A 24,011-nucleotide genomic window follows, 5' to 3' on the forward strand; every position below is an offset into this window, starting at 1 on the left:
AGACCTGTACCCACCAGTACTGCACCCCAGTGTTATACAGTGACAGACCTGTACACACCAGTACTGTACCCCAGTGTTATACAGTGACAGACCTGTACCCAACAGTACTGTACCCCAGTGTTATACAGTGACAGACCTGTACACCCCACTACTGTATCCCAGTGTTATACAGTGACAGAACTGTACCCACCAGTACTGTACCCCAGTGTTATACAGTGACAGACCTGTACCCACCAGTACTGTACCCCAGTGTTATACAGTGACAGACCTGTACCCACCAGCACTGTACCCGTGTTATACAGTGACAGACCTGTACCCCCCAGTACTGTACCCCAGTGTTATACAGTAACAGACCTGTACCCACCAGTACTGTACCCCAGTGTTATACAGTGACAGACCTGTACCCACCAGTACTGTACCCCAGTGTTATACAGTGACAGACCTGTACCCACCAGTACTGCACCCCAGTGTTATACAGTGACAGACCTGTACCCACCAGTACTGTACCCCAGTGTTATACAGTGACAGACCTGTACCACCAGTACTGTACCCCAGTGTTATACAGTGGCAGACCTGTACCCACCAGTGCTGTACCCCAGTGTTATACAGTGACAGACCTGTACCCACCAGTACTGTACCCCAGTGTTATACAGTGACAGACCTGTATCCACCAGTACTGTACCCCAGTGTTATACAGGGACAGACCTGTACCCACCAGTACTGTACCCCAGTGTTATAAAGTGACAGACCTGTATCCACCAGTACTGTACCCCAGTGTTATACAGAGACAGACCTGTACCCACCAGTGCTGTACCCCAGTGTTATACAGAGACAGACCTGTACGCCCCAGTACTGTACCCCAGGGTTATACAGTGACAGACCTGTACCCCCCAGTACTGTACCCCAGTTTAATACAGCGACAGACCTGTACCCACCAGTGCTGTACCCCAGTGTTATACAGTGACAGACCTGTACCCACCAGTACTGTACCCCAGTGTTATACAGAGACAGACCTGTACCCACCAGTGCTGTACCCCAGTGTTATACAGTGACAGACCTGTACCCACCAGTACTGTGCCCCAGTGTTATAAAGTGACAGACCTGTATCCACCAGTACTGTACCCCAGTGTTAGTGACAGACCTGTACCCCCCAGTACTGTACCCCAGTGTTATACAGTGACAGACCTGTACCCACCAGTACTGTACCCCAGTGTTATACAGTGACAGACCTGTACCCACCAGAACTGTACCCCAGTGTTATACAGTGACAGACCTGTACCCCCCAGTACTGTACCCCAGTGTTAAACAGTGACAGACCTGTACCCACCAGTACTGTACCCCAGTGTTATACAGTGACAGACCTGTACCCCCCAGTACTGTACCCCAGTGTTAAACAGTGACAGACTTGTACCCACCAGTACTGTACCCCAGTGTTATACAGTGACAGAGCTGTACCCCCCAGTACTGTACCCCAGGAAAAAACTTAGAAAACTATCAAACCAAAAACACAGACATCCAGAAAACGAGGAATTACGCCTTACTTATTGTCAGACGCTAACACAATACAGAAACACACTCAGGACCAAAAAAGAGCAATTTATTAAGAATACACTCAGCTCCATGGAGGAATCCATTGAGTCGAATTGTTTCTGGGACAACTTGAAAACACTATACAAAAAACAACACGACGATTTGTCCATTCAAAATGGGGACACATGGGTAAACCACTTTGAAAAATTATACCAGAAAAACACACTAGGACCAGAGCAACACCAAATACGCAAAAAACTTGAAAAGCTTGAAATGGCCATAAAAGATAACCAAAACCCGCTAGACGCCATAATAACAGAAAAAGAACTTCTTGAAAAACTCAAGGACCTGCGACCAGGAAAAGCTTGCGGGACAGACGGCATACTAAACGAGATGATTAAACACGCAGACGACAAACTGAAACTGGCTATCCTAAAACTCTTCAACTTGGTTCTGAGTGTCGGTTATTTCCCTGACATCTGGAACAAAGGACTCATAACACCCATATACAAAAGTGGGGACAAAATCGACCCAAACAACTATCGAGGCATCTGTGTAAACAGTAACCTGGGGAAGGTATTCTGTAGCATCATAAACAAAAGACTTATAAACTTCCTTGAAGAGCACAATGTCTTGAGTAAAAGCCAAATTGGATTCCTGCCAAACTATAGAACATCCGATCATATCTTCACCCTACAGACCCTAATTGACAAACACGTTCACCATAACAAAAGCAAAATCTACGCATGCTTTGTAGATTTCCAGAAGGCTTTCGACTCCATCTGGCATGACGGTTTATTCCTGAAACTTATCGAAAGCGGGGTAGGAGGTAAAACATATGATGTAATTAAATCAATGTATACAAACAATAAATGTGCAGTTAAAATTGGAGACAAACAAACAAAATACTTCCCACAGGGGCGGGGGGTGACGCAGGGCTCGCCAATCTCACCGACACTCTTTAATATTTACATTAATGGATTGGCAAAACTACTTGAACAATCTACAGCACCCGGCCTCACCCTGTATGAATCCAAGGTTAAATTCCTCCTCTATGCCGACGACCTGGTTCTGCTGTCACCAACTAAGGAGGGTCTACAGCAGAACCTGGACCTGCTGGAGTCGTACTGCCAGACTTGGGCCCTGACAATAAATCCCCAAAAAACCAAAGTCCTTGTGTTCCAGCAAAGATCCAAACAACATGGACCCACAATAAATTTCACAGTAGGAACAACCAAAATTGAACAAACCACTCACTACACATACTTGGGCTTAAAAATCAGTTCTACGGGAAACTTCAAACTGGCTGTGAATGAACTGAAAGAGAAAGCAAGAAGGGCTTTCTATGCCATCAAAAAATCAATCCAAATAGAAATCCCAATTAGCATTTGGCTCAAAATTTTCAAATCAGTAATTGAACCAATTGCACTCTATGGCAGTGAGGTATGGGGACCGCTAACACAACAAGATTTTGCAAAATGGGACAAACACCCAATTGAGATCCTACATGCGGAATTCTGTAAAAGTATCCTCCGGACTCAAAGGAAAACAGTAAACAACGCATGCAGGGCGGAACTAGGCCAATACCCATTAATAATCACTATCCAAAAAAGAGCCACCAAATTTTGGAATCACCTACAAATGAGCAACCCCCAATGCTATCACTACGACGCCCTGAAATGCCAAGAGCTGACCATAAAGAAGAATACCCTCAGTCAACTAGTCCTGGGACTCAATAAAGTAACTAATAACAATACTAACAATAACCAGTCCCAGGACAGTGACAGGGTAACACAAAGAATTCGACCCAACACAATCGTCGCTAAGCAAAAGGAAAAATATCTGTCATATTGGGCAGAAACAACAAAAACCCAAAGCAAACTCAATTGCTACTTGGCCCTAAACAGACAATACAATACAATACAATACAATACAAATCGCTTTATTGGCATGATAAGGTACATCTTATGTTGCCAAAGCATCAAAATACATTTATGGTTGAACACATAAACGCGGTTCCATTCATACAGTGTATAAACAGGTATATCCCTGAGTTTATAAATATATTTTCGCTTTGTTTATATATACTCTTGTCTTAGTTTACTGGTTGTCCCTCTGTTCATGGCAAGCTGTAACATAGTGTGCCGCCAGTGTTACACAGCTTCTCTCCTCCCCCAGTAGGAATGGGAGTTTTTGGTTGTCAGTCAGATTTCTGAATTCAGGGCATATTTGTGAGAATTTTTGATAGAAATTCTCTCTGATGCCCTGATATTTTCCACAGGCTGTGAGGAAGTGCATCTCTGTCTCAACTACTCCCTGACTGCAGTGAGAGCATATCCTGTCTTCTCTTGGCAGCCTGGTCTGCCTGTGTCTGCCTTTTTCGATCGCTAGGCTATGTTCGCTAAGTCTGTACCTTGTCAAGGTTCTTCTCAGTTTGTTATCCTTTACCATGGTCAGGTAATCAGCTATGTTGTATTGTCTGTTTAGGGCCAAGTAGCAATTGAGTTTGCTTTGGGTTTTTGTTGTTTCTGCCCAATATGACAGATATTTTTCCTTTTGCTTAGCGACGATTGTGTTGGGTCGAATTCTTTGTGTTACCCTGTCACTGTCCTGGGGCTGGTTATTGTTAGTATTGTTATTAGTTACTTTATTGAGTCCCAGGACTAGTTGACTGAGGGTATTCTTCTTTATGGTCAGCTCTTGGCATTTCAGGGCGTCGTAGTGATAGCATTGGGGGTTGCTCATTTGTAGGTGATTCCAAAATTTGGTGGCTCTTTTTTGGATAGTGATTATTAATGGGTATTGGCCTAGTTCCGCCCTGCATGCGTTGTTTACTGTTTTCCTTTGAGTCCGGAGGATACTTTTACAGAATTCTGCATGTAGGATCACAATTGGGTGTTTGTCCCATTTTGCAAATTCTTGTTGAGTTAGCGGTCCCCATACCTCACTGCCATAGAGTGCAATTGGTTCAATTACTGATTTGAAAATTTTGAGCCAAATGCTAATTGGGATTTCTATTTGGATTGATTTTTTGATGGCATAGAAAGCCCTTCTTGCTTTCTCTTTCAGTTCATTCACAGCCAGTTTGAAGTTTCCCGTAGAACTGATTTTTAAGCCCAAGTATGTGTAGTGAGTGGTTTGTTCAATTTTGGTTGTTCCTACTGTGAAATTTATTGTGGGTCCATGTTGTTTGGATCTTTGCTGGAACACAAGGACTTTGGTTTTTTGGGGATTTATTGTCAGGGCCCAAGTCTGGCAGTACGACTCCAGCAGGTCCAGGTTCTGCTGTAGACCCTCCTTAGTTGGTGACAGCAGAACCAGGTCGTCGGCATAGAGGAGGAATTTAACCTTGGATTCATATAGGGTGAGGCCGGGTGCTGTAGATTGTTCAAGTAGTTTTGCCAATCCATTAATGTAAATATTAAAGAGTGTCGGTGAGATTGGCGAGCCCTGCGTCACCCCCGCCCCTGTGGAAAGTATTTTGTTTGTTTGTCTCCAATTTTAACTGCACATTTATTGTTTGTATACATTGATTTAATTACATCATATGTTTTCCCTCCTACCCCGCTTTCGATAAGTTTCAAGAATAAACCGTCATGCCAGATGGAGTCGAAAGCCTTCTGGAAATCTACAAAGCATGCGTAGATTTTGCTTTTGTTATGGTGAACGTGTTTGTCAATTAGGGTCTGTAGGGTGAAGATATGATCGGATGTTCTATAGTTTGGCAGGAATCCAATTTGGCTTTTACTCAAGACATTGTGCTCTTCAAGGAAGTTTATAAGTCTTTTTTTTATGATGCTACAGAATACCTTCCCCAGGTTACTGTTTACACAGATGCCTCGATAGTTGTTTGGGTCGATTTTGTCCCCACTTTTGTATATGGGTGTTATGAGTCCTTTGTTCCAGATGTCAGGGAAATAACCGACACTCAGAACCAAGTTGAAGAGTTTTAGGATAGCCAGTTTCAGTTTGTCGTCTGCGTGTTTAATCATCTCGTTTAGTATGCTGTCTGTCCCGCAAGCTTTTCCTGGTCGCAGGTCCTTGAGTTTTTCAAGAAGTTCTTTTTCTGTTATTATGGCGTCTAGCGGGTTTTGGTTATCAATACAACATAGCTGATTACCTGACCATGGTAAAGGATAACAAACTGAGAAGAACCTTGACAAGGTACAGACTTAGCGAACATAGCCTAGCGATCGAAAAAGGCAGACACAGGCAGACCAGGCTGCCAAGAGAAGACAGGATATGCTCTCACTGCAGTCAGGGAGTAGTTGAGACAGAGATGCACTTCCTCACAGCCTGTGGAAAATATCAGGGCATCAGAGAGAATTTCTATCAAAAATTCTCACAAATATGCCCTGAATTCAGAAATCTGACTGACAACCAAAAACTCCCATTCCTACTGGGGGAGGAGAGAAGCTGTGTAACACTGGCGGCACACTATGTTACAGCTTGCCATGAACAGAGGGACAACCAGTAAACTAAGACAAGAGTATATATAAACAAGGCGAAAATATATTTATAAACTCAGGGATATACCTGTTTATACACTGTATGAATGGAACCGCGTTTATGTGTTCAACCATAAATGTATTTTGATGCTTTGGCAACATAAGATGTACCTTATCATGCCAATAAAGCGATTTGTATTGTATTGTATTGTATTGTTACAGTGACAGACCTGTACCCACCACTACTGTACCCCAGTGTTAAAGAGAGACAGACCTGTACCCAATAGTACTGTACCCCAGTGTTATACAGGGACAGACCAGTACCCACCAGTGCTGTACCCCAGTGTTATACAGTGACAGACCTGTTCCCACCAGTACTGTACCCCAGTGTTATACAGTAACAGACCTGTACCCACCAGTACTGTACCCCAGTGTTATACAGTGACAGACCTGTACACACCAGCACTGTATCCCAGTGTTACACAGTGACAGACCTGTTCCCACCAGTACTGTACCCCAGTGTTATACAGTGACAGACCTGTACCCACCAGTGCTGTACCCCAGGGTTATACAGTGACAGACCTGTACCCACCAGTACTGTACCCCAGTGTTATACAGTGACAGACCTGTACCCACCAGTACTGTACCCCAGTGTTATACAGTGACAGACCTGTACCCACCAGCACTGTACCCCAGTGTTACAGTGACAGACCTGTACCCACCAGTACTGTACCCCAGTGTTATACAGTGACAGACCTGTACCCACCAGTACTGTACCCCAGTGTTATACAGTGACAGACCTGTACCCACCAGTACTGTACCCGTGTTATACAGTGACAGACCTGTGCCCACCAGTACTGTACCCCAGTGTTATACAGTGACAGACCTGTACCCACCAGTACGGTACCCCAGTGTTATACAGTGACAGACCTGTACCCCCCAGTACTGTACCCCAGTGTTACAGTGACAGACCTGTACCCACCAGTACTGTACCCCAGTGTTATACAGTAACAGACCTGCACCCACCAGTACTGTACCCCAGTGTTATACAGTGACAGACCTGTACCCACCAGTACTGTACCCCAGTGTTATACAGTGACAGACCTGTACCCACCAGTACTGTACCCCAGTGTTATACAGTGACAGACCTGTACCCACCAGTACTGTACCCCAGTGTTATACAGAGAGAGACCTGTGCCCACCAGTACTGTACCCCAGTGTTTTACAGTGACAGACCTGTACCCACCAGTACTGTTCCCCAGTGTTATACAGTGACAGACCTGTACCCACCAGTACCGTACCCCAGTGTTATACAGTGACAGACCTGTACCCACCAGTACTGTACCCCACTGTTATACAGTGACAGACCTGCACCCACCAGTACTGTACCCCAGTGTTATGCAGAGACAGACCTGTACCCACCAGTACTGTACCCCAGTGTAATACAGTGACAGACCTGTACCCACCAGTACTGTACCCCAGTGTTATACAGAGACAGACCTGCACCCACCAGTACTATACCCGTGTTATACAGTGACAGACCTGTACCCCCCCCGTACTGTACCACAGTGTTATACAGCAACAGGCCTGTACCCACCAGTACTGTACCCCAGTGTTATACAGTGACAGACCTGTACACACCAGTACTGTATCCCAGTGTTATACAGTGACAGACCTGTACCCACCAGTACTGTACCTCGGTGTTATACAGTGACAGACCTGTACCCACAAGTACTGTACCCCAGTGTTATACAGAGACAGACGTGTAACGACCAGTACTGTACCCGTGTTATACAGTGACAGACCTGTACCCCCCAGTACTGTACCCCAGTGTTATACAGCAACAGACCTGTACCCACCAGTACTGTACCCCAGTGTTATACAGTGACAGACCTGTACACACCAGTACTGTATCCCAGTGTTATACAGTGACAGACCTGTACCCACCAGTACTGTACCCCAGTGTTATACAGTGACAGACCTGTACCCACCAGTACTGTACCCCAGTGTTATACAGTGACAGAGCTGTACCCACCAGTACTGTACCCCAGTGTTATACAGTGACAGACCTGTACCCACCAGTACTGTACCCCAGTGTTATACAGTGACAGACCTGTACCCAACAGTACTGTACCCCAGTGTTACAGTGACAGACCTGTACCCACCAGTACTGTACCCCAGTGTTATACAGTGACAGACCTGTACCCACCAGTACTGTACCCCAGTGTTATACAGTGACTGACCTGTACCCACCAGTACTGTACCCGTGTTATACAGTGACAGACCTGTACCCACCAGTACTGTACCCCAGTGTTATACAGTGACAGACCTGTACCCACCAGTACTGTACCCCAGTGTTATAGAGTGACAGACCTGTACCCCCCAGTACTGTACCCCAGTGTTACAGTGACAGACCTGTACCCACCAGTACTGTACCCCAGTGTTATACAGTAACAGACCTGTACCCACCAGCACTGTACCCCAGTGTTATACAGTGACAGGCCTGTACCCACCAGTACTGTACCCCAGTGTTATACAGTGACAGACCTGTACGTACCAGTCCTGTACCCCGGTGTTATACAGTGACAGACCTGTACCCACCAGTACTGTACCCCAGTGTTATACAGAGAGAGACCTGTGCCCACCAGTACTGTACCCCAGTGTTATACAGTGACAGACCTGTACCCACCAGTCCTGTACCCCAGTGCTATACAGTGACAGACCTGTACCCACCAGTACTGTACCCCAGTGTTATACAGTGACAGACCTGCACCCACCAGTACTGTACCCCAGTGTTATACAGAGACAGACCTGTACCCACCAGTACTATACCCGTGTTATACAGTGACAGACCTGTACCCCCCCGTACTGTACCCCAGTGTTATACAGCAACAGACCTGTACCCACCAGTACTGTACCCCACTGTTACACAGTGACAGACCTGTGCCCACCAGTACTGTACCCCAGTGTTATACAGTGACAGACCTGTACCCACCAGTACTGTACCTCAGTGTTATACAGTGACAGACCTGTACCCACCAGTACTGTACCCCAGTGTTATACAGAGACAGACCTGTACCCACCAGTACTGTACCCGTGTTATGCAGTGACAGACCTGTACCCCCCAGTACTGTACCCCAGTGTTATACAGCAACAGACCTGTACCCACCAGTACTGTACCCCAGTGTTATACAGTGACAGACCTGTACCCACCAGTACTGTACCCCGGTGTTATACAGCGACAGACCTGTACCCACCAGTTCTGTACCCCAGTGTTATACAGTGACAGACCTGTGCCCACCAGTACTGTACCCCAGTGTTATACAGTGATAGACCTGTACCCACCAGTACTGTACCCCAGTGGTATTCAGTAACAGACCTGTACCCACCAGTACTGTACCCCAGTGTTATACAGTGACAGACCTGTACCCACCAGTACTGTACCCCAGTGTTATACAGAGAGAGACCTGTACCCACCAGTACTGTACCCCGGTGTGACACAGTGACAGACCTGTACAGACCAGTACTGTACCCCAGTGTTATACAGAGACAGACCTGTACCCACCAGTACTATACCCGTGTTATACAGTGACAGACCTGTACCCCCCCGTACTGTACCCCAGTGTTATACAGCAACAGACCTGTACCCACCAGTACTGTACCCCAGTGTTATACAGTGACAGACCTGTGCCCACCAGTACTGTACCCCAGTGTTATACAGTGACAGACCTGTACCGACCAGTACTGTACCTCGGTGTTATACAGTTACAGACCTGTACCCACCAGTACTGTACCCCAGTGTTATACAGAGACAGACCTGTACCCACCAGTACTGTACCCGTGTTATACAGTGACAGACCTGTACCCCCCAGTACTGTACCCCAGTGTTATACAGTGACAGACCTGTACCCACCAGTACTGTACCCCAGTGTTATACAGCAACAGACCTGTAACCACCAGTAGTGTACCCCAGTGTTATACAGTGACAGACCTGTACCCACCAGTACTGTACCCCAGTGTTATACAGTGACAGACCTGTGCCCACCAGTACTGTACCCCAGTGTTATACAGTGACAGACCTGTTCCCACCAGTACTGTACCCCAGTGTTATACAGTAACAGACCTGTACCCACCAGTACTGTACCCCAGTGTTATACAGTGACAGACCTGTACACACCAGTACTGTATCCCAGTGTTATACAGTGACAGACCTGTACCCACCAGTACTGTACCCGTGTTATACAGTGAGAGACCTGTACCCACCAGTACTGTACCCCAGTGTTATATAGTGACAGACCTGTACCCACCAGTACTGTACCCCAGTGTTATACAGTGACAGACCTGTACCCACCAGTACTGTACCCCAGTGTTATACAGTGACAGACCTGTACCCACCAGTACTGTACCCCAGTGTTACAGTGACAGACCTGTACCCCCCAGTACTGTACCCCAGTGTTACAGTGACAGACCTGTACCCACCAGTACTGTACCCCAGTGTTATACAGTAACAGACCTGTACCCACCAGTACTGTACCCCAGTGTTATACAGTGACAGGCCAAAACCCACCAGTACTGTGCCCCAGTGTTATACAGTGACAGACCTGTACGTACCAGTACTGTACCCCAGTGTTATACAGTGACAGACCTGTACCCACCAGTACTGTACCCCAGTGTTATACAGAGAGAGACCTGTGCCCACCAGTATTGTACCCCAGTGTTATACAGTGACAGACCTGTACCCACCAGTCCTGTACCCCAGTGTTATACAGTGACAGACCTGTACCCACCAGTGCTGTACCCCAGTGTTATAAAGTGACAGACCTGTACCCACCAGTACTGTACCCCAGTGTTATACAGTGACAGACCTGCACCCACCAGTACTGTACCCCAGTGTTATACAGTGACAGACCTGGACCCACCAGTACTGTACCCCAGTGTAATACAGTGACAGACCTGTACCCACCAGTACTGTACCCCAGTGTTATACAGAGAGAGACCTGTACCCACCAGTACTGTACCCCGGTGTTATAAAGTGACAGACCTGTACCCACCAGTACTGTACCCCAGTGTTATACAGAGACAGACCTGTACCCACCAGTACTATACCCGTGTTATACAGTGACAGACCTGTACCCCCCCGTACTGTACCCCAGTGTTATACAGCAACAGACCAGCACCCACCAGTACTGTACCCCACTGTTATACAGTGACAGACCTGTGCCCACCAGTACTGTACCCCAGTGTTATACAGTGACAGACCTGTACCCACCAGTACTGTACCTCAGTGTTATACAGTGACAGACCTGTACCCACCAGTACTGTACCCCAGTGTTATACAGAGACAGACCTGTACCCACCAGTACTGTACCCGTGTTATACAGTGACAGACCTGTACCCCCCAGTACTGTACCCCAGTGTTATACAGCAACAGACCTGTACCCACCAGTACTGTACCCCAGTGTTATACAGTGACAGACCTGTACCCACCAGTACTGGACCCCGGTGTTATACAGCGACAGACCTGTACCCACCAGTTCTGTGCCCCAGTGTTATACAGTGACAGACCTGTACCCACCAGTACTGTACCCCAGTGTTATACAGTGACAGACCTGTGCCCACCAGTACTGTACCCCAGTGTTATACAGTGACAGACCTGTACCCAGCAGTACTGTACCCCAGTGTTACAGTGACTGACCTGTACCCACCAGTACTGTACCCCAGTGTTATACAGTGACAGACCTGTACCCACCAGCACTGTACCCCAGTGTTATACAGTGACAGACCTGTACCCCCCAGTTTAGTACCCCAGTGGTATACAGTAACAGACCTGTACCCACCAGTACTGTACCCCAGTGTTATTCAGTGACAGACCTGTATCCACCAGTACTGTACCCCAGTGTTATACAGGGACAGACCTGTACCCACCAGTACTGTACCCCAGTGTTATAAAGTGACAGACCTGTATCCACTAGTACTGTACCCCAGTGTTATACAGAGACAGACCTGTACCCACCAGTGCTGTACGCCAGTGTTATACAGAGACAGACCTGTACCCCCCAGTACTGTACCCCAGTGTTATACAGTGACAGACCTGTTCCCACCAGTACTGTACCCCAGTGTTATACAGTAACAGACCAGTACCCACCAGTACTGTACCCCAGTGTTATACAGTGACAGACCTGTACACACCAGTACTGTATCCCAGTGTTATACAGTGACAGACCTGTACCCACCAGTACTGTACCCCAGTGTTATACAGTAACAGACCTGTACCCACCAGTACTGTACCCCAGTGTTATACATTGACAGAGCTGTACCCACCAGTACTGTACCCCAGTGTTATACAGTGACAGACCTGTACCCACCAGTACTGTACCCCAGTGTTATACAGAGACAGACCTGTACCCACCAGTACTGTACCCGTGTTATACAGTGACAGACCTGTACCCCCCAGTACTGTACCCCAGTGTTATACAGCAACAGACCTGTACCCACCAGTACTGTACCCCAGTGTTATACAGTGACAGACCTGTACCCACCAGTACTGGACCCCGGTGTTATACAGCGACAGACCTGTACCCACCAGTTCTGTACCCCAGTGTTATACAGTGACAGACCTGTACCCACCAGTACTGTACCCCAGTGTTATACAGTGACAGACCTGTGCCCACCAGTACTGTACCCCAGTGTTATACAGTGACAGACCTGTACCCAGCAGTACTGTACCCCAGTGTTACAGTGACTGACCTGTACCCACCAGTACTGTACCCCAGTGTTATACAGTGACAGACCTGTACCCACCAGCACTGTACCCCAGTGTTATACAGTGACAGACCTGTACCCCCCAGTTTAGTACCCCAGTGGTATACAGTAACAGACCTGTACCCACCAGTACTGTACCCCAGTGTTATTCAGTGACAGACCTGTATCCACCAGTACTGTACCCCAGTGTTATACAGGGACAGACCTGTACCCACCAGTACTGTACCCCAGTGTTATAAAGTGACAGACCTGTATCCACTAGTACTGTACCCCAGTGTTATACAGAGACAGACCTGTACCCACCAGTGCTGTACGCCAGTGTTATACAGAGACAGACCTGTACCCCCCAGTACTGTACCCCAGTGTTATACAGTGACAGACCTGTTCCCACCAGTACTGTACCCCAGTGTTATACAGTAACAGACCAGTACCCACCAGTACTGTACCCCAGTGTTATACAGTGACAGACCTGTACACACCAGTACTGTATCCCAGTGTTATACAGTGACAGACCTGTACCCACCAGTACTGTACCCCAGTGTTATACAGTAACAGACCTGTACCCACCAGTACTGTACCCCAGTGTTATACAGTGACAGGCCAAAACCCACCAGTACTGTGCCCCAGTGTTATACAGTGACAGACCTGTACGTACCAGTACTGTACCCCAGTGTTATACAGTGACAGACCTGTACCCACCAGTACTGTACCCCAGTGTTATAGAGAGAGAGACCTGTGCCCACCAGTATTGTACCCCAGTGTTATACAGTGACAGACCTGTACCCACCAGTCCTGTACCCCAGTGTTATACAGTGACAGACCTGTACCCACCAGTACTGTACCCCAGTGTTATAAAGTGACAGACCTGTACCCACCAGTACTGTACCCCAGTGTTATACAGTGACAGACCTGCACCCACCAGTACTGTACCCCAGTGTTATACAGTGACAGACCTGTACCCACCAGTACTGTACCCCAGTGTAATACAGTGACAGACCTGTACCCACCAGTACTGTACCCCAGTGTTATACAGAGAGAGACCTGTACCCACCAGTACTGTACCCCGGTGTTATAAAGTGACAGACCTGTACCCACCAGTACTGTACCCCAGTGTTATACAGAGACAGACCTGTACCCACCAGTACTATACCCGTGTTATACAGTGACAGACCTGTACCCCCCCGTACTGTACCCCAGTGTTATACAGCAACAGACCAGCACCCACCAGTACTGTACCCCACTGTTATACAGTGACAGACCTGTGCCCACCAGTACTGTACCCCAGTGTTATACAGTGACAGACCTGTACCCACCAGTACTGTACCTCAGTGTTATACAGTGACAGACCTGTACCCACCAGTACTGTACCCCAGTGTTATACAGAGACAGACCTGTACCCACCAGTACTGTACCCGTGTTATACAGTGACAGACCTGTACCCCCCAGTACTGTACCCCAGTGTTATACAGCAACAGACCTGTACCCACCAGTACTGTACCCCAGTGTTATACAGTGACAGACCTGTACCCACCAGTACTGGACCCCGGTGTTATACAGCGACAGACCTGTACCCACCAGTTCTGTACCCCAGTGTTATACAGTGACAGACCTGTACCCACCAGTACTGTACCCCAGTGTTATACAGTGACAGACCTGTGCCCACCAGTACTGTACCCCAGTGTTATACAGTGACAGACCTGTACCCAGCAGTACTGTACCCCAGTGTTACAGTGACTGACCTGTACCCACCAGTACTGTACCCCAGTGTTATACAGTGACAGACCTGTACCCACCAGCACTGTACCCCAGTGTTATACAGTGACAGACCTGTACCCCCCAGTTTAGTACCCCAGTGGTATACAGTAACAGACCTGTACCCACCAGTACTGTACCCCAGTGTTATTCAGTGACAGACCTGTATCCACCAGTACTGTACCCCAGTGTTATACAGGGACAGACCTGTACCCACCAGTACTGTACCCCAGTGTTATAAAGTGACAGACCTGTATCCACTAGTACTGTACCCCAGTGTTATACAGAGACAGACCTGTACCCACCAGTGCTGTACGCCAGTGTTATACAGAGACAGACCTGTACCCCCCAGTACTGTACCCCAGTGTTATACAGTGACAGACCTGTTCCCACCAGTACTGTACCCCAGTGTTATACAGTAACAGATCAGTACCCACCAGTACTGTACCCCAGTGTTATACAGTGACAGACCTGTACACACCAGTACTGTACCCCAGTGTTATACAGTGACAGAGCTGTACCCACCAGTACTGTACCCCAGTGTTATACAGTGACTGACCTGTACCCACCAGTACTGTACCCCAGTGTTATACAGTGACAGACCTGTACCCAACAGTACTGTACCCCAGTGTTCCAGTGACAGACCTGTACCCACCAGTACTGTACCCCAGTGTTATACAGTGACAGACCTGTACCCACCAGTACTGTACCCCAGTGTTATACAGTGACTGACCTGTACCCACCAGTACTGTACCCGTGTTATACAGTGACAGACCTGTACCCACCAGTACTGTACCCCAGTGTTATACAGTGACAGACCTGTACCCACCAGTACTGTACCCCAGTGTTATAGAGTGACAGACCTGTACCCCCCAGTACTGTACCCCAGTGTTATACAGTGACAGGCCTGTACCCACCAGTACTGTACCCCAGTGTTATACAGTGACAGACCTGTACGTACCTGTCCTGTACCCCGGTGTTATACAGTGACAGACCTGTACCCACCAGTACTGTACCCCAGTGTTATACAGAGAGAGACCTGTGCCCACCAGTACTGTACCCCAGTGTTATACAGTGACAGACCTGTACCCACCAGTCCTGTACCCCAGTGCTATACAGTGACAGACCTGTACCCACCAGTACTGTACCCCAGTGTTATACAGTGACAGACCTGCACCCACCAGTACTGTACCCCAGTGTTATACAGAGACAGACCTGTACCCACCAGTACTGTACCCCAGTGTAATACAGTGACAGACCTGTACCCACCAGTACTGTACCCCAGTGTTATACAGAGAGAGACCTGTACCCACCAGTACTGTACCCCGGTGTTATAAAGTGACAGACCTGTACCCACCAGTACTGTACTCCAGTGTTATACAGAGACAGACCTGTACCCACCAGTACTATACCCGTGTTATACAGTGACAGACCTGTACCCCCCCGTACTGTACCCCAGTGTTATACAGCAACAGACCTGTACCCACCAGTACTGTACCCCACTGTTACACAGTGACAGACCTGTGCCCACCAGTACTGTACCCCAGTGTTATACAGTGACAGACCTGTACCCACCAGTACTGTACCTCAGTGTTATACAGTGACAGACCTGTACCCACCAGTACTGTACCCCAGTGTTATACAGAGACAGACCTGTACCCACCAGTACTGTACCCGTGTTATGCAGTGACAGACCTGTACCCCCCAGTACTGTACCCCAGTGTTATGCAGCAACAGACCTGTACCCACCAGTGCTGTGCCCCAGTGTTATACAGTGACAGACCTGTACCCACCAGTACTGTACCCCGGTGTTATACAGCGACAGACCTGTACCCACCAGTTCTGTACCCCAGTGTTATACAGTGACAGACCTGTACCCACCAATACTGTACCCCAGTGTTATACAGTGACAGACCTGTGCCCACCAGTACTGTACCCCAGTGTTATACAGTGATAGACCTGTGCCCACCAGTACTGTACCCCAGTGGTATTCAGTAACAGACCTGTACCCACCAGTACTGTACCCCAGTGTTATACAGTGACAGACCTGTACCCACCAGTACTGTACCCCAGTGTTATACAGTGACAGACCTGTACCCACCAGTACTGTACCCCAGTGTTATACAGTGACAGACCTGTACCCACCAGTACTGTACCCCAGTGTTATACAGTGACAGACCTGTACCCACCAGTACTGTACCCCAGTGTTATACAGTGACAGACCTGTACCCACCAGTACTGTACCCCAGTGTTATACAGTGACAGACCTGTACCCACCAGTACTGTACCCCAGTGTTATACAGTGACAGACCTGTACCCACCAGTACTGTACCCCAGTGTTATACAGTGACAGACCTGTACCCACCAGTACTGTACCCCAGTGTTATACAGTGACAGACCTGTATCCACCAGTACTGTCCCCCAGTGTTATACAGGGACAGACCTGTACCCACCAGTACTGTACCCCAGTGTTATAAAGTGACAGACCTGTATCCACCAGTGCTGGACCCCAGTGTTATCCAGAGACAGACCTGTCCCCACCAGTGCTGTACCCCAGTGTTATACAGAGACAGACCTGTACCCCCCAGTACTGTACCCCAGGGTTATACAGAGACAGACCTGCACCCACCAGTACTGTACCCCAGTGTTATACAGTGACAGACCTGTACCCACCAGTACTGTACCCCAGTGATATACAGAGACAGACCTGTACCCCCCAGTACTGTACCCAGTGTTATACAGTGACAGACCTGTACCCACTAGTACTGTACCCCAGTGTGAAACAGAGACAGACCTGTACCCCCCAGTACTGTACCCCAGTGTAATACAGTGACAGACCTGTACCCACCAGTGCTGTACCCCAGGGTTATACAGTGACAGACCTGTACCCACCAGTACTGTACCCCAGTTTAATACAGCGACAGACCTGTACCCACCAGTGCTGTACCACAGTGTTATACAGTGACAGACCTGTACCCACCAGTACTGTACCCCAGTGTTATACAGAGACAGACCTGTACCCACCAGTGCTGTACCCCAGTGTTATACAGTGACAGACCTGTGCCCACCAGTACTGTACCCCAGTGTTATACAGCGACAGACCTGTACCCCCCAGTACTGTACCCCAGTGTTATACAGTGACAGACCTGTGCCCACCAGTGCTGTACCCCAGTGTTATACAGCGACAGACCTGTACCCACCATTAATGTACCCCAGTATTATACAGTGACAGACCTGTACCCACCAGTACTGTACCCCGGTCTTATACAGCGACAGACCTGTACCCACCAGTACTGTATCCCAGTGTTATACAGTGACAGACATGTACCCACCAGTACCGTACCCCAGTGTTAGTGACAGACCTGTACCCACCAGTACTGTATCCCAGTGTTATACAGTGACAGGCCTGTACCCCCAGTACTGTACCCCAGTGTTATACAATGACAGACCTGTACCCCCCAGTACTGTACCCCAGTGTTATACAGTGACAGACCTGTACCCACCAGTACTGTAACCCAGTGTTATACAGTGACAGACCTGTACCCCCCAGTACTGTACCCCAGTGTTATACAGTGACAGACCTGTACCCACCAGTCCTGTACCCCAGTGTTATACAGTGACAGACCTGTACCCACCAGTTCTGTACCCCAGTGTTACAGTGACAGACCTGTACCCACCACTACTGTACCCCAGTGTTATACAGAGACAGACCTGTACCCACCAGTACTGTACCCCAGTGTTATACAGGGACAGACCTGCACCCCGCAGTACTGTACCCCAGTGTTATACAGTGACAGACCTGTACCCCCCAGTACTGTACCCCAGTGTTACAGTGACAGACCTGTACCCACCAGTACTGTACCCCAGTGTTATACAGAGAGAGACCTGTGCCCACCAGTACTGTACCCCAGTGTTATACAGTGACAGACCTGTACCCACCAGTCCTGTACCCCAGTGTTATACAGTCACAGACCTGTACCCACCAGTACTGTACCCCAGTGTTATACAGTGACAGACCTGTACCCACCAGTACTGTACCCCAGTGTTATACAGTGACAGACCTGCACCCACGAGTACTGTACCCCAGTGTTATACAGAGACAGACCTGTATCCACCAGTGCTGGACCCCAGTGTTATCCAGAGACAGACCTGTCCCCACCAGTGCTGTACCCCAGTGTTATACAGAGACAGACCTGTACCCCCCAGTACTGTACCCCAGGGTTATACAGAGACAGACGTGCACCCACCAGTACTGTACCCCAGTGTTATACAGTGACAGACCTGTACCCACCAGTACTGTACCCCAGTGATATACAGAGACAGACCTGTACCCCCCAGTACTGTACCCAGTGTTATACAGTGACAGACCTGTACCCACTAGTACTGTACCCCAGTGTGAAACAGAGACAGACCTGTACCCCCCAGTACTGTACCCCAGTGTAATACAGTGACAGACCTGTACCCACCAGTGCTGTACCCCAGGGTTATACAGTGACAGACCTGTACCCCCCAGTACTGTACCCCAGTTTAATACAGCGACAGACCTGTACCCACCAGTGCTGTACCACAGTGTTATACAGTGACAGACCTGTACCCACCAGTACTGTACCCCAGTGTTATACAGAGACAGACCTGTACCCACCAGTGCTGTACCCCAGTGTTATACAGTGACAGACCTGTGCCCACCAGTACTGTACCCCAGTGTTATACAGCGACAGACCTGTACCCCCCAGTACTGTACCCCAGTGTTATACAGTGACAGACCTGTGCCCACCAGTGCTGTACCCCAGTGTTATACAGCGACAGACCTGTACCCACCATTAATGTACCCCAGTATTATACAGTGACAGACCTGTACCCACCAGTACTGTACCCCGGTCTTATACAGCGACAGACCTGTACCCACCAGTACTGTATCCCAGTGTTATACAGTGACAGACATGTACCCACCAGTACCGTACCCCAGTGTTAGTGACAGACCTGTACCCACCAGTACTGTATCCCAGTGTTATACAGTGACAGGCCTGTACCCCCAGTACTGTACCCCAGTGTTATACAATGACAGACCTGTACCCCCCAGTACTGTACCCCAGTGTTATACAGTGACAGACCTGTACCCACCAGTACTGTAACCCAGTGTTATACAGTGACAGACCTGTACCCCCCAGTACTGTACCCCAGTGTTATACAGTGACAGACTTGTACCCACCAGTCCTGTACCCCAGTGTTATACAGTGACAGACCTGTACCCACCAGTTCTGTACCCCAGTGTTACAGTGACAGACCTGTACCCACCACTACTGTACCCCAGTGTTATACAGAGACAGACCTGTACCCACCAGTACTGTACCCCAGTGTTATACAGGGACAGACCTGCACCCCCCAGTACTGTACCCCAGTGTTATACAGTGACAGACCTGTACCCCCCAGTACTGTACCCCAGTGTTACAGTGACAGACCTGTACCCACCAGTACTGTACCCCAGTGTTATACAGAGAGAGACCTGTGCCCACCAGTACTGTACCCCAGTGTTATACAGTGACAGACCTGTACCCACCAGTCCTGTACCCCAGTGTTATACAGTCACAGACCTGTACCCACCAGTACTGTACCCCAGTGTTATACAGTGACAGACCTGTACCCACCAGTACTGTACCCCAGTGTTATACAGTGACAGACCTGCACCCACGAGTACTGTACCCCAGTGTTATACAGAGACAGACCTGTACCCACCAGTACTGTACCCCAGTGTAATACAGTGACAGACCTGTACCCACCAGTACTGTACCCCAGTGTTATACAGAGAGAGACCTGCACCCACCAGTACTGTACCCCGGTGTTATAAAGTGACAGACCTGTACCCACCAGTACTGTACCCCAGTGTTATCCAGAGACAGACCTGTACCCACCAGTACTATACCCGTGTTATACAGTGACAGACCTGTACCCCCCCGTACTGTACCCCAGTGTTGTACAGCAACAGACCTGTACCCACCAGTACTGTACCCCACTGTTGTACAGTGACAGACCTGTGCCCACCAGTACTGTACCCCAGTGTTATACAGTGACAGGCCTGTACCCACCAGTACTGTACCTCAGTGTTATACAGTGACAGACCTGTGCCCACCAGTACTGTACCCCAGTGTTATACAGAGACAGACCTGTACCCACCAGTACTGTACCCGTGTTATGCAGTGACAGACCTGTACCCCCCAGTACTGTACCCCAGTGTTATACAGCAACAGACCTGTACCCACCAGTACTGTACCCCAGTGTTATACAGTGACAGACCTGTACCCACCAGTACTGTACCCCGGTGTTATACAGCGACAGACCTGCACCCACCAGTTCTGTACCCCAGTGTTATACAGTGACAGACCTGTACCCACCAGTACTGTACCCCAGTGTTATACAGTGACAGACCTGTACCCACCAGTACTGTACCCCAGTGTTACAGTGACAGACCTGTACCCACCAGTACTGTACCCCAGTGTTATACAGTGACAGACCTGTACCCACCAGCACTGTACCCCAGTGTTATACAGTGACAGACCTGTACCCCCCAGTACTGTACCCCCGTGGTATACAGTAACAGACCTGTACCCACCAGTACTGTACCCCAGTGTTACACAGTGACAGACCTGTACCCACCAGTACTGTACCCCAGTGTTATACAGTGACAGACCTGTACCCACCAGTACTGTACCCCAGTGTTATACAGTGACAGACCTGTACCCACCAGTACTGTACCCCAGTGTTATACAGTGACAGACCTGTACCCACCAGTACTGTACCCCTGTGTTATACAGTGACAGACCTGTACCCACCAGTACTGTACCCCAGTGTTATACAGTGACAGACCTGTATCCACCAGTACTGTACCCCAGTGTTATACAGGGACAGACCTGTACCCACCAGTACTGTACCCCAGTGTTATAAAGTGACAGACCTGTATCCACCAGTACTGTACCCCAGTGTTATACAGAGACAGACCTGTACCCACCAGTGCTGTACCCCAGTGTTATACAGAGACAGACCTGTACCCCCCAGTACTGTACCCAAGGGTTATACAGAGACAGACCTGTACCCACCAGTACTGTACCCCAGTGTTATACAGTGACAGACCTGTACCCACCAGTACTGTACCCCAGTGTTATACAGAGACAGACCTGTACCCCCCAGTACTGTACCCAGTGTTATACAGTGACAGACCTGTACCCACTAGTGCTGTACCCCAGTGTTATACAGAGACAGACCTGTACCCCCCAGTACTGTACCCCAGTGTAATACAGTGACAGAGCTGTACCCACCAGTGCTGTACCCCAGGGTTATACAGTGACAGACCTGTACCCCCCAGTACTGTACCCCAGTTTAATACAGCGACAGACCTGTACCCACCAGTGCTGTACCCCAGTATAATACAGTGACAGACCTGTACCCACCAGTACTGTACCCCAGTGTTATACAGAGACTGACCTGTACCCACCAGTGCTGTACCCCAGTGTTATACAGTGACAGACCTGTGCCCACCAGTACTGTACCCCAGTGTTATACAGCGACAGACCTGTACCCCCCAGTACTGTACCCCAGTGTTATACAGTGACAGACCTGTGCCCACCAGTACTGTACCCCAGTGTTATACAGTGACAGACCTGTACCCACCAGTACTGTACCCCAGTGTTATACAGTGACAGACCTGTACCCACCAGAACTGTACCCCAGTGTTATACAGTGACAGACCTGTACCCCCCAGTACTGTACCCCAGTGTAAAACAGTGACAGACCTGTACCCACCAGTACTGTACCCCAGTGTTATACAGTGACAGACCTGTACCCCCCAGTACTGTACCCCAGTGTTAAACAGTGACAGACCTGTACCCACCAGTACTGTACCCCAGTGTTATACAGTGACAGACCTGTACCCACCAGTACTGTACCCCGGTCTGATACAGCGACAGACCTGTACCCACCAGTACTGTACCCCAGTATTATACAGCGACAGACCTGTACCCACCAGTACTGTACCCCGGTGTTATACAGCGACAGACCTGTACCCACCAGTACTGTATCCCAGTGTTATACAGTGACAGACATGTACCCACCAGTACCGTACCCCAGTGTTAGTGACAGACCTGTACCCACCAGTACTGTACTCCAGTGTTATACACTGACAGACCTGTACCCACCAGTACAGTACCCCAGTGTTATACAGTGACAGACCTGTACCCCCCAGTACTGTACCCCAGTGTTATACAGTGACAGACCTGTACCCACCAGTACTGTACCCCAGTGTTCGTGACAGACCTGTACCCACCAGTACTGTATCCCAGTGTTATACAGTGACAGGCCTGTACCCCCAGTACTGCACCCCAGTGTTATACAGTGACAGACCTGTACCCCCCAGTACTGTACCCCAGTGTTATACAGTGACAGACCTGTACCCACCAGTACTGTAACCCAGTGTTATACAGTGACAGACCTGTACCCAGCAGTTCTGTACCCCAGTGTTACAGTGACAGACCTGTACCCACCAGTACTGCACCCCAGTGTTATACAGGGACAGACCTGTACCCCCCAGTACTGTACCCCAGTGTTACCAGTGACAGACCTGTACCCACCAGTACTGTACCCCAGTGCTATACAGTGACAGACCTGTACCCACCAGTACTGTACCCCAGTGTTATACAGTGACAGACCTGTACCCACCAGTACTGTACCCCAGTGTTATACAGTGACAGACCTGTACCCACCAGTACTGTACCCCAGTGTTATACAGTAACAGACCTGTACCGACCAGTACTGTACCCCAGTGTTATACAGTGACAGACTTGTACCCACCAGTACTGTACCCCAGTGTTATAGTGACAGACCTGTACCCACCAGTACTGTACCCAGTGTTATACAGTGACAGACCTGTACCCACCAGTACTGTACCCCAGTGTTATACAGTGACAGACCTGTACCCACCAGTACTGTACCCCAGTGTTATACAGAGACAGACCTGTACTCACCAGTACTGTACCCCAGTGTTATACAGTGACAGACTTGTACCCACCAGTACTGTACCCCAGTGTTATACAGTGGCAGACCTGTACCCACCAGTACTGTACCCCAGTGTTAGACAGTGACAGACCTGTACCCACCTGTACTGTACCCCAGTGTTATACAGTGACAGACCTGTAGCCCCCAGTACTGTACCCCAGTGTTATACAGTGACAGACCTGTACCCACCAGTGCTGTACCCCAGTGTTATACAGTGACACAACTGTACCCCAGTGTTATACAGAGACAGACCTGTACCCACCAGTACTGTACCCCAGTGTTATACAGTGACAGACCTGTACCCACCAGTACTGTACCCCAGTGTTATACAGTGACAGACCTGTACCCACCACTACTGTACCCCAGTGTTATACAGAGACAGACCTGTACCCACCAGTACTGTACCCCAGTGTTATACAGTGACAGACCTGTACCCACCAGTGCTGTACCCCAGTGTTATACAGAGACAGACCTGTA

The 24,011-nt window shown here is 48.9% G+C and overlaps 1 protein-coding gene across 1 annotated transcript in view; it reads right to left on the reverse strand.

Annotated features, from left to right (window-relative positions):
• LOC147115372 (prolyl 3-hydroxylase 2-like) overlaps positions 1-24,011 on the reverse strand; it is a 271,320-nt gene that overhangs the window by 78,889 nt on the left and 168,420 nt on the right.

This window comes from Somniosus microcephalus, chromosome 6 (assembly GCF_052327205.1).
Source record: "Somniosus microcephalus isolate GS21.2 chromosome 6, FLI_Smic_1.0, whole genome shotgun sequence".
NCBI classification, from domain to species: Eukaryota; Metazoa; Chordata; class Chondrichthyes; order Squaliformes; family Somniosidae; genus Somniosus; species Somniosus microcephalus.